General features: G+C 45.3%; 1 non-coding gene across 1 annotated transcript; it reads left to right on the top strand.

Moving 5' to 3' along the window:
* Nucleotides 1-11,382: 11,382 nt before the first annotated feature.
* Nucleotides 11,383-11,454, top strand: TRNAP-AGG. The gene has a single exon. It is a non-coding gene; the product is annotated as a tRNA-Pro (tRNA).
* The last annotated feature ends 631 nt before the right edge of the window (nt 11,455-12,085 follow it).

The raw sequence follows: 12,085 nt of genomic DNA, 5'->3' as shown, positions 1-12,085 counted from the left end.
AAATCAGAACCGCTCAGCTTCAGTCCACTGGAAACCAGAGCCCTTTGGAGTGCTGCTTTTAATTAAGTGGAGATAGCACTCTAGCAATCATGGGCTGATGATGACACAATTCACCAGCCTCCTTATACCCAAAATATACTCCTACGTCTTCCCTGGACTGCTCCTTCAGCAGTACTCTACAGCCCCCGTCATTACCAAGGAGGATCAGCAATCCCAGTGTCGCCTTGCGGGCTTCCTCTTAGCAAGGTCTCTGCTGGGATAAGGGGTGGCACCAAGAGCCAAGGATGCGAGAGCAGCAGCTGCTATTCAGGCAGCAAAAGTGGCAGAATCAAGAGCATTAGCATAACTCTGTGTTCCCAGTTCTTTGCCACTGTGGCAGAGGGCTGGCAAAGAATTAGTCAGTGACTGACTAAGCCTGAGCTGGTTTGCTCTCTGTCCCCCTTGTGCTGTCCTGGCGGGGTATGGAGGACTGGCTTGCAGAACCAGCTGCAGGGTCTCACTAGCTTAGGGTAATCCCCAGGTAACAGAAAACTGACAAAACTGGTTCTATGCCATCCGCTCCGAGCTCCGGCTTGGTTCCGGGGCGTCTGGCTGGAGTGCACTGGGCTCCAGAAATTCTGGACCAGAAGAACAATAAGTCACTTGACGCCTTCAAGACAAGACCGGGTGTATCTCCAAAAAGAGATGCTCTAGCTCTGCCAGAAGTTGCGAGCTTGACACAGGAACAGCTGGGTGAAATTCTCCAGCCTGTGTTATACAGGTCAGACTAGATGAGCTAATGGTTCTTTCTGGCCTTGAAATCTCTGAAAACAACCCCCAGGGTCAAGAAGCAGAAAGGCTGAGGAGAGTCACCTATACTCCCACCCTTATTTATTATTGGTATTACCGTAGGGCCCAGGGGCCCTAGGCATGGAGCAGGACCCCATTGTGCTAGGCGCTGTACAAATAGAACAAAGAGACAATGCCTGCCCCAAAGAGTGTTTGGTCTAAGTATTTTCCTTGAGTGAGCTGAGCTGGCCCTTTGTGCACAGGAATCATTCACTCAACACTGTAATACAGCCACCTCTGGAGAGGAACATGCCAACCATTCAGCATTAGCAGACCTACTGAGCACTCAACTGAAAGAGAAGGGGAAATTCAGGAGGAGACAATTTAGTTACCCACCTGGGTTAACATCCCTATTTTTAGGAAAAGTGCAATGGATTTTTTAAAAAAATGCTCACATATGCTCAGGGCCTCACTAGGATCTCATCAGTTTTTGTCTGAATATTAAATTGATATTTTATTAAAACTTGCACTATTCCTACAACTGCTGTACAATAAGAGGTTGGGGAAGGGGATGCCGCAGGGAGGGAGCTAGTGAGAAATTCTGTAGACAAACCTGTGTCTGCTGTCTTTGCAGGATCCCATATCCTGGAGGTTCCTTGTGCCATATGAACTGTGTAACAGACGCAGTCTACATGCCTCATCACAGAGCTGTAGGGCTGGAAGGGACCTTCAGAGGTCCATCCCCCAAACGGAGGCAGGATTAAATAGAATGGTGAAGGCAGAAGAGACACTGCGGGTAAATAAAAGCCTCTGATCTCTATGGGGTACATGAAACGTACTTTGGCAGATACAGAATCAAAAGTTACAAATGGCAAAGGCCTATGACTATAAACCGGTTTAGGAGTTCTCAAACCCAGGATCATGTCCACCAGGAAGATCAATAACAGATGTCCGTAGGTCATGACTCCTCTTCCTTTCCCATAGTGCTAACTGGGCCCTGGCATGGATAAGGTTGAGAACTACTGACCTAGTGTATTCCTCTGTCAGTGCAAGATTGTTCCCTACTATAAATTTCCTACTGTTGTTTCCTATTTCACGTGATCCTTATGTTAAGAACATAAGAATGGTCGTACTGGGTCAGACCAAAGGTCCATCCAGCCCAGTATCCTGTCTACCGACAGTGGCCAATGCCAGGTGCCCCAGAGGGAGTGAACCTAACAGGTAATGATCAAGTGATCTCTCTCCTGCCATCCATCTTCACCCTCTGACAAACAGAGGCTAGGGACACCATTCCTTACCCATCCTGGCTAATAGCCATTAATGGACTTAACCTCCATGAATTTATCCCAGTTCTCTTTTAAACCCTGTTATAGTCCTAGCCTTCACAACCTCCTCAGGCAAGGAGTTCCACAAGTTGACTGTGTGCTGTGTGAAGAACTTCCTTTTATTTGTTTTAAACCTGCTGCCCAATAATTTCATTTGGTGGCCCCTAGTTCTTAATCAGTTCAAGTAGCCCCATAAAAAAACTGAGTTTGGGGAGCACATGTGAGAATATGGGAAATCTTCCAGCTGGGTTCAGGGGAATATCAACAAGATGGTAAACACCTGAGGCTTCCATATTTTCCTTTGTTGCGCTTATCACAGAAACCATAAAAAGGTAGGGCTGGAAGAAGTCATCTAATCCAGCCCCTGCACTGAGGCTGGACCATGTATACCTAGGTCATCTCTGACAGGTCTTTGTCTAACCTGTTCTTAAAAACCTCCAATGATGGGGACTTACTCCACAACCTTCCTTGGTAACCTACTGCGGAACGTAACTATCCTTATCGTTTGAATTTTTTTTACTAATATCTAACCTAAAGCTCCCTTGCTGCGGATTAAACCTGTTACTTCTTATTCAGTAGACATGGAGAATAATTGATAACTGTCCTCTTTATAACAAGCTTACATATTTGAAGACTGTTAACGTGCTCCCCAGCCTTCTCCTCTCTAGACGAAACGTGCCCAATTCTTTTAACCTTTCCTCACAGATCATGTTTTCTAAACCTTTTATTTTATCTCCTCTGCAATATCTCTCCAATTTGTTCACCTCTTTCTTAAAGGCACATCTTTCTGTGGACTTTTTGTTGGCCTTTTGCATGATTTGCTCTAGTTACCTATTTGTCTCTCTCTCACACCTCTGAGCTTCTAGATGATCAGACCGACGCCCGATTCCTTGGGAGTTTATATCCTACTTCCCTACCCCTGAAGTCACCCACAAATACTCTTGCAGAGCTAACAAGAAATGCTTCCTTATCCTCCATTCCACCTGGCTAGGCTGCTCTAGACTACACTGGCTTGCTCTCTTCTTGTGGGTCGCTCAGACCTGCTTCCAAGATGCTTGGATGCCACGCTGACCGACAGCACTCCCCTGTTCGTTAATGGAGAAGAAATCTCAGACTTTCAGGGATAGGACCATAACCTAAGGAGGACAAGCATCTCGCTGAACCTTCAATCTTTCCACTGTGGTCCTCTCCTCCACTCTACCTACACATACTGGCTTCACCAGGCTAAACATGGACGGAACAACAACAAAAGGAACCCAGGGTACATTTCAGCTATTGCACAGGCAGAGAGGGCAGAGGCCAATTAATTCATTTACAGGAGCAGAATGTATAAAGAGAAGGTGATTCAGAAAAGATAACCACCATTTCCTTGTGATGAGTCTGCAATTGGCGAGTCACCAACCAAACAGGAATTCGTTTGCTCTGTTCATGAGACCAGGGCTGTGACAGGAGCTGTGGGCTCAGGCTGCATCTCAGCGATCCAATCCATTTAGCACCTCTTTGGAGCCAGCAAATGGATTTCAGACTTCTCTTGACAGTGATTGTTTGTGTCAGTGGCGGCTGGGGTATTTTTTTTTTTTAAACTCAGAGTAAGAAAATATTTGCAAAATACTCTGCTGTTAAGCAATTTAAAAATCCTAAATCTCTCACTTCAGATACCTATTTGTGTGTCATGTTATGTGAACGTTTAAAAAACAATAACCCCAAATTAATGTAGTTTTTTATGGATAAGCTGAATGAAGTATTTCCTCGTTCAGCTGAGGTTGGGCTGAAAGGAACGGTCACTTGGTTATCTGTAGTAGATAGGCTGGGCATTGGTTCCGCTGCCTGTCCTACTCTTTGAGCCAGCAAAAACATGGTCCTGTGTAATGAACATCCGAGACAAAAAGAAAAAAAAATCTCATTTCAAATGCATTGAGCTATTTCTCTCAATGAGAATTCCAGAGATGGAGAACAGCTGCCTCGTAGGGCCTTTTTAACCTTAAACTGTCACCCTTGTAATGCCAGTAATATTGGCTCATATAGGTGCTTTTTTATCCTGAAGTGGATAGATTTAAAAACAGGGATATCAGCACATACCGATAGCTCTGCCTTAGACAGGCCACAATTGCCTTCCTATATTCTACTTATATGATCCTCATTGCTGAAGTATATGAGCACTTCACCGTCATTAATGGTATTATCCACCTTTTTACAGATGGGAAACTGAGTCACAGGGTAGATTAAGCGACTTGCCCGAGGTCATGCAGGAAGCTTGTGGCTAAGCTAGAAGTTATACCCAGGTCTCCTGAGTCTGACCCGTGCCCTATCTACTAGGCCATCCTGTCTAATTTGGGGTACTTTTTTGTGAGTGCGATATAGATTATGTTTAATAGAAGCTTAATTAGGGAGCCATTTGCAGTGCCTAACAAGTTTATTGAACCAACAATGCTACATATTCTTAAATTCCAGTAGATGACACTTTATATATAAATGTAAATTCTTAAATATCTATCTTTTATATAGTTCTCTCACAACAGACTAGACTGGCTCTATGTAACCAGTTTAGCCCATCCACCTTTCTCCCAGATATGCCCGGGGCGCGCCCTTTCAGAAAGCATTACTCCAGGTGCCGCTCTGTGTGTGTATCTCCACCAGGCACTCTATTCCTTGCCGAAGCATTGCGGGAAAGCTGCTTGATACAGATGCACTGATACAAACAAGGCTAGGCAGCATGGGTGGCATGGATGCCTAAACGTGGTCGACCCATGGTTGTGTTATGAAATAAAATAAAAGGGACTGTGCGCGCACAGCTCAGCAGTGTTTGCTGTCCTCAAGTCAGATGAGAGTATTATGAGAATGGCTAAAAGAAAGAGGTTGCATTGCGGATGTCGCCGCACCGGGCAACGTGTGTTTTTAATCAAGTGATTCAGTGAGAAAGAGATGAAAGCAGAGCAGATGCAGGCAGGGACAACAGACTTTTCTGGAGATATACTCAGCCTCTAAACAGAGCTCCATCAACTTGACAATAATCCAGGATCTATCTCTCACGCATTCAGATAAACAGAACTGTCCAATTGTCAGTGTTACAGGAGTGCTCTATCTGTATACATATAGTTAGTCAATAGATAAGGAGCCAGTAGATGGTGCTCACGAATATGGCGCATGTTCCTAGGCTTTGCAGGCCCAGTAAAGCTTCTTCTTCCGTATGAAAATTGGCTTCCTCTGGCAGATCTTTCCATCAGCTCTTACCAGCTATCGCGCCATCTGGTGACACCCAATAACATTACAGTACGATTCAGCTCCATTTTACTGTATCTCCACATAAGAACATAAGAACGGCCGTACTGGGTCAGACCAAAGGTCCATCTAGCCCAGCATCCTGTCTACCGACAGTGGCCAATGCCAGGTGCCCCAGAGGGAGTGAACCTAACAGGTAATGATCAAGTGATCTCTCTCCTGCCATCCATCTTCACCCTCTGACAAACAGAGGCTAGGGACACCATTCCTTACCCATCCTGGCTAATAGCCATGAATGGACTTAACCTCCATGAATTTATCCAGTTCTCTTTTAAATGCTGTTATAGTCCTAGCCTTCACAACCTCCTCAGGCAAGGAGTTCCACAAGTTGACTGTGCGCTATGTGAAGAAGAACTTCCTTTTATTTGTTTTAAACCTGCTGCCAATTAAACCACAGGCCAATCTCAACTTCGGGTCTGTGGAGGAGTTGAGTCACAGCTGGCATGTCATCTCCATGGATGGGCATGGCCTAGCAGCTCTCTCCTCTCTAGCGCCCCTGCTTGTAGTCATGCTGGTCCTCTGGTAGTCTGTGACTAGGACCACTGGCCAGGTCATGTTCCGGTTCCACCCCTTCCAGGGTAGCAGAAAGACCAGCACAACAAAGAGCCCAACATCCTTACATCAGGTTTTCAGGTCTGAACTCTGGGGCCCCGTGATCTTTACGGCCTCTTGTCCCAGGGCTTTCAAGAGTCTTTATTCCTTTATATAAGGAGGATGGTGGGTTCACACCACCTTCCCCATGGCTGACAGGGAACCCAGGCCCTCCCTCTCTTCTGGGCTCCATCTCAGGGACCCTGTAGTGAATAGTCAAGGTCTGGCTATTCAGACCTCCCCCTCTGCTACCTCCCTAGGCTTCTTCAAACCTCAGTCTGTCAACAGGCCTTTCCCACACCCCCTTCCTGGGCCAGTGCGTACCTGTACTCCTCCCAGGCTCTCCGAGGTTTCAGACTTCAGCCCTCCTTTAGGGAGGTGACTTGCCAGACTCTTCCCTGGAGTTCTCCAACAAATCCTAAATCAAACATACAAACTTAAGCCACTTCCCAGGCTTGAACTTTACCCAGTCCCCAGTCCTTTGTGCTTTACTTCTGTTAGACAGTTCTCAGAGAGCAGGAACTCCCAACCTCCTCTCTCCTGGAGCTCTCTCTCTAACTTTCTCAGTCATGTTAAGGACTTTCCAGATGGCCCTGCTAATGGACCTACTCAACATCCCTACAAGGTGCCAGCAGATGGGTTAACCGAGTTCTGAAGCTCCTGTTAACCCTCTCGGTATCGGTATGAGGCGTACAACCCATCACAGCGTTCTTAACAAGGGGATCGTAAACACCCTAAGGAGATCACGAGCCATTGTCAGGGGGCACAACTACCCCCTCCTTCCTAATAGAAGGAAGGAGGCTATTCCCAGCTAGATGGGAGGTGGATTCTCAGGCCTCTGGGTGTAGAAAATTGGGTCCCACTAGGGAAAAAATTAAGAACTATCATCCCAAAGTACTAGCTGTGGAGTGGTTTAATGTATATTTATACCACTTATACTGTATATGTTCATCTATTATATATTTATACTTGTTTTTCTATATCCTAAAACACTTGCCCCTTTTAAATTAATGGAGATATCCCATCTCCTAGAACTGGAAGGGACCTTGAAAGGTCATTGAGTCCAGCCCCCTGCCTTCACTAGCAGGACCAAGTACTGATTTTGGCCCAGATCCCTAAGTGGCTCCCTCAAGGATTGAACTCACAACCCTGGGTTTAGCAGGCCAATGCTCAAACCACTGAGCTATCCCTCCCCCTTTTCCTTGAGCTAGGTGCACCTTAAGTTGTCCCCCTTGTCAAGGCTCCTACTAGGCACATCCTTCCATGTGGATAGAATATGGAAATATAGATTTGCTTAAAGAAAATGTATTTTTCTCCTTCTAACACCTTTGCCTGTCCGCCAAGATGGGCAGTATAGCCCTCCGCTGGTGTAAATCGGCAGAGCCCCCTTGAAGTTAGTATCCGGGTGATAGGGTCAATTCTTTCCCCATCTTATTCCCTTGGGCAATGCACAGTCTGAGTCACAATCTAGCCCTGAGCATGGCCAGCATTCAGAGCCGTCACCTCTGAATGCGCTGGTCTGGCAGCAGCCAAAGCAGATCCTGATGAAGCTTCATTTCCCTTGCCACCTCACCGTGGCCCAGCTGAACAAGCTCCAGGGTAGCTTGTGGTGTTTCCAGGGAGGCTCCGGTTTCAGTGAAATGTTTTTACTTAACAGTTGCATCAGCCAACTAAAAACGAAGCTGGAGTCAGTGTCTGCCACAGAGAACCCCTGCCTGGCCTGCCTCATGCCAGCCTAGCCTACGTCCTGTGAGACAACTGGCAGATCCTCGGAATGACACTACGCTGCACTCTTGCTGGGGCAATTGATGAGCATAAATTGGGGGGTGGGGATTGAAGTGTGGAAGGCTGACATCGCTGAGAGTTCTGTGTGCGTAGCTGAGAGGAGGCTTGCACCCAACAAGCTTTCAGAGGAAGGTGATCGACTCCAAGAGTCGGCCAACTCCAAGCCTGCCTCATCCTTGGGTCCAAGCTCACATGGCTAACCTGTATTGCCTCCTCTGCTGCAGCATCCACACTGCTACTTTTAGCGCGTCCAAACGGAGGTAGCATGAGTCTATCTACCCATGCTGGGAACTACCCACCTGCCGTGCAGACATACCCAAAGAGTCTCGAGTGTCAGACGGGCATTTTCAAAGCCATCTCAAGGGTCTGGAGGCCCAGTTCCCATTAGAAATGAAAGAAAATTAGTAAATTAAAATTTAGCCCCTTCGGAGCTTAGTTGTGGTTCAGATCCTTCTCCAAAGACACTTCTCTTGGTTGAGCAGAATTTGGCTGGAAATGCCATAGGAACAGATTTCTTTGATGTGATTTCTAGTGTCTCCATCTGGCTGATGCAGGAATATTGGGCCAGATCCTCAGCTGGGATCTGGGCCAATCTTTTTTGACTGATTTTTTTCATTCACTCAATAGCCAGAGGCTAGACATTCATAGGGACAAGGGAGCACAAAAATAATGGTGGACAAAAATTACATTTGCTGCATATTGCCGAACGTTCAGTTCCACAAATGGGCAAAAGTTCAGGAAGAAGAGGAGTGTGAGTGTGTGTGTGTGCACAAGCATTCACAAACCACACACACAGAGAGACCTAACCGGAACACGGTCTTAAGGAGCAGGGAAGGAAGATTATGTAAAAAAAATGAAAACTAATCAGAAACTAAGTTAGCTGACCCCGGTCAAATCTCTTTCCTTATTTACTCACTTGTATCATCCCCACTGTTTATTGCGGAGGAGAGGCAGAGAGAAGGAAAAAGAACAAACAGAGGTAGTTTATAAAAGCATTGTAAGAATGGTGCTATTACCATTATCAGTGAGCCCATCTGTCACCTCTATCCATTTCTTTTAGATTAGGTAGAGATACCTCTGACATTTCAAATGCATCACCCTAATCAAATCTCTATCCTCCCAAAATGATTTCTGAGAATGCATTCTAGGGCTATAGAAAGCCCTGAATGAATAATACTTTACAGAACAATAGGTAAAGTAGCAGGAACTGAGCTGAAATAACTAGCTTTGCCCGGGTTATAAAGTGAAGAAATCATTAACTCCTAAGGGAAAGGTTTGTTCAGCACAATGCCTCTGAGATCTATGTGGCTTTAGGGAAAAGGCCCCTGCTCACCCTAGGTTTAAGAGGCCAGTGATCTGTGCCGTTTCATTTGCAAGTGTAGGGAACTGAAAGTAACAGTGTTCTTCATGGTACTACGTTGCCATGTCTGGGAGCCAAATATTTAGGTATCATGAATAGCTGAATAACCTTTTAAAGACAGTTGCCAATCCCCATTATCCAACTCATCATCTGAAGAACCTATCTGGCTTTTTTTTTTTTTGTCTTCAAATCCCTCTTCAACAGCCACTTATTTCAATTCTCTCTCAAAGACCATTCTTCCCCACCCCCAGCTCCAACTTCATAATAATGAACTGGATAATACCGAACCAGCATGGCATGGTGCACGGTATAGCATGTTGGACGGAGTCAGGAGACCTGGCTTCTATTCCCGGCCATGATGATGACTTTTTGCATGACTTTGGATAGACAATTTCACCTCTTCGTGCCTGAGTTTCATCATCTGTAACATGGGAATAATGCTGCTTGCTCGTCTTTGTAGAGTGCATGGAAATCTATGGATGAAAATGGTTAAATATGATTAATAATCACAATACTGTCTAGTGTTTCAATTCCCTGCTGCACCACCCTGCTCTTGCCTCTTCTCTCTCCCTGTGGCATGTCCTGTCTTCGCTTCAGGAGAGGAACCATTTTTAAATTATACATTTGTACAGCACTGTGCCCATCTATAGGACTGTGTAAGCAATAATACTTTCCAGCTCTTTTCATCAGTGGATCTCAAAGCACTTTACAAAGAAGGTCAGTATCATTATCCCCATTTTACAGATGGAGAAATGGAGGCACTGAGTGGGAAAATGACTTGACCAAGATCACCCAGCGGTCCAGTGGTGGAGCTAGGTCTCTTGAGTCCAGACATTACAATTAGAGAAGTGGCAAACTTATTCCTATAAAATGGACCTTCCTGAAACTCCTCCCAAAATTCTAACCATGTCATAATCATTTTTGATTACAAATGTTGGATTAAACTTGTTTTCTTCCTATTACTTTTCATAGGCACAGTCTCTGCCCTTCCTGGTTGCATCTAAGCCCAGATAAAGAAGAGCAGAAATACGAGAATGAGAAAGGTTGTTGATATAATATTTCTGCCATGACTGCTAGCCTATTGTGAGAATTTCCACTTCATGTTGGGGGTTGGTCCTGCTTTGAGCAGGGGGTTGGACTAGATACCTCCTGAGGTCCCTTCCAACACTGATATTCTAGGATTCTATGATTCTGCATGATTCTGTTAATTTATCTTTGTTCTAATACTGCCCCTCACCATGTTATCTCAATGCTTTTCGCATTCAAGATATTGGCAATAGCAAAGTCCCTCATAGACACTGTGACTCTTCTCTGTTTTCAGGTTATGGAGTTGGTCAGAAAATTGGGTTTTATCCTGCAGAAAACTGAGTTTCCTTTGAAAGGCCAAACCCCCCAAAATAAGAAAAAAAAGCCGTTTTCAGTAACTGAAAAATGAACCATTTCAGCCAGAAACCAGTGGCCAAAACCCCAAATATGTTTAGTTTTTTGATTAACATTTTTGGTTAATCAAATGGGGAAAAAAAGCCTCAAAACTATAGCTCAGTTCAAATCCCTTTCCTCAGGACTCTCACGGTTGACCTGTGAGCCCTGACCTGATTTTAGGGGAGATTGTTGTACAAGATTAAGCTATACATCATGTACTAAGGCATACTAAAATGCTTTAAAATGGCAAATGAAAGTTATTCGCCCTGTAATGCAAGCAGTGGAACATATATCAAATTTGAGACAGGCTTCGCAATAAGTTGAGGCCCCAGTAAGGGTTGTTAGTTTAAAGTACGAATTGTTAATTTAAATTTAAGCTATGGTTGCAGCACGTTCTCCCCCCCTGCGCATGACAGGAAGGGAACTTTGGCTCTCCTGTTACCTTTACAGACTGGGGCTTAGACAGCGCACCTTGATACTTCGTCACCTAGGGATTGTTTTCTTTTTAGTTAAGTGAGAGAGGGTAATTATGGATGTCCTGGTTATGATAGGAAAGCTGTCAAAACATAACATTCCGCTGCACTTCCTAAAAAGGTCGTTCTAGACTCTAGATGTATCTAATATCGTTGGGTAATTCATTCCACAGCCTGATCCCATCAACGACAAACACTTTGTCCAGGATCTCATGTCCTCTCTTTTGGGTTTTATGATCTGTATTGTCCCAGAGCAGCACAGTTGTTTTGGTGAGGTCACGGTTGTTTGAACAACTGAACTTTGGGTTGCTTAGCTGAACAGAACAGGCAGATTTGTCATTCACCCATCATGGCCCAGGACGTTAGGCAAAACACAACGGGCTTGTTGGTCTAGGGGTATGATTCTCGCTTAGGGTGCAAGAGGGCCCAGGTTCAAATCCTGGACAAGCCCGTTTATGGGGGTGGGGGGAAGGTATAGCTCAGTGGTTTGCTAGCCCTTGATGGTGTGGCCTGCCTCCCAAGGTGAGTGAGGGATCGTTTTCCAGGACAGATTGTAGATCATTCATAATGCACTGCAGAGGTTTTAGCTGGGGGCTATATGTGATGGCCAGTGGAACATATCCTGGAAAACGATCCCTCACTCTCACAGACCTTGGGAGACAGGCCAGTCCTTGCTTACAGACAACCCCTGAACCTGAAGCAAATACTCACCAGCAACTACACACCACACCACAGAAACACCAACGCAGGAACCAATCCCTGTAGCAAACCTCGTTGCCTACTCTGGCGACACCCTCAGAGGGCCCAACCACATCAGCCACACCATCAAGGGCTCCGTCACCTGCATGTCTACTAATGTTATATATGCCATCATGTGACAGCAATGCCCCTCTGCCATGTACATTGGCCAAACCGGACAGTCCCTACGTAAAAGAATAAATGGACACAAATCGGACATCAGGAATGTTAACATACAAAAGCCAGTAGGTGAACACTTCAGTCTCCCTGGTCATTCTATAACAGATTTAAAAGTCATTATTCTTGAACAAAAAACCTTCAGAAACAGACTTCAAAGAGAAACA

Source organism: Terrapene carolina, unplaced genomic scaffold (assembly GCF_002925995.2).
Source record: "Terrapene carolina triunguis isolate 2854851 unplaced genomic scaffold, T_m_triunguis-2.0 Scaffold95, whole genome shotgun sequence".
NCBI classification, from domain to species: domain Eukaryota; kingdom Metazoa; phylum Chordata; order Testudines; family Emydidae; genus Terrapene; species Terrapene triunguis.
Note: the sequence above shows the minus strand (reverse complement) of the source record. Positions and strands in the feature narration are given on the sequence as shown.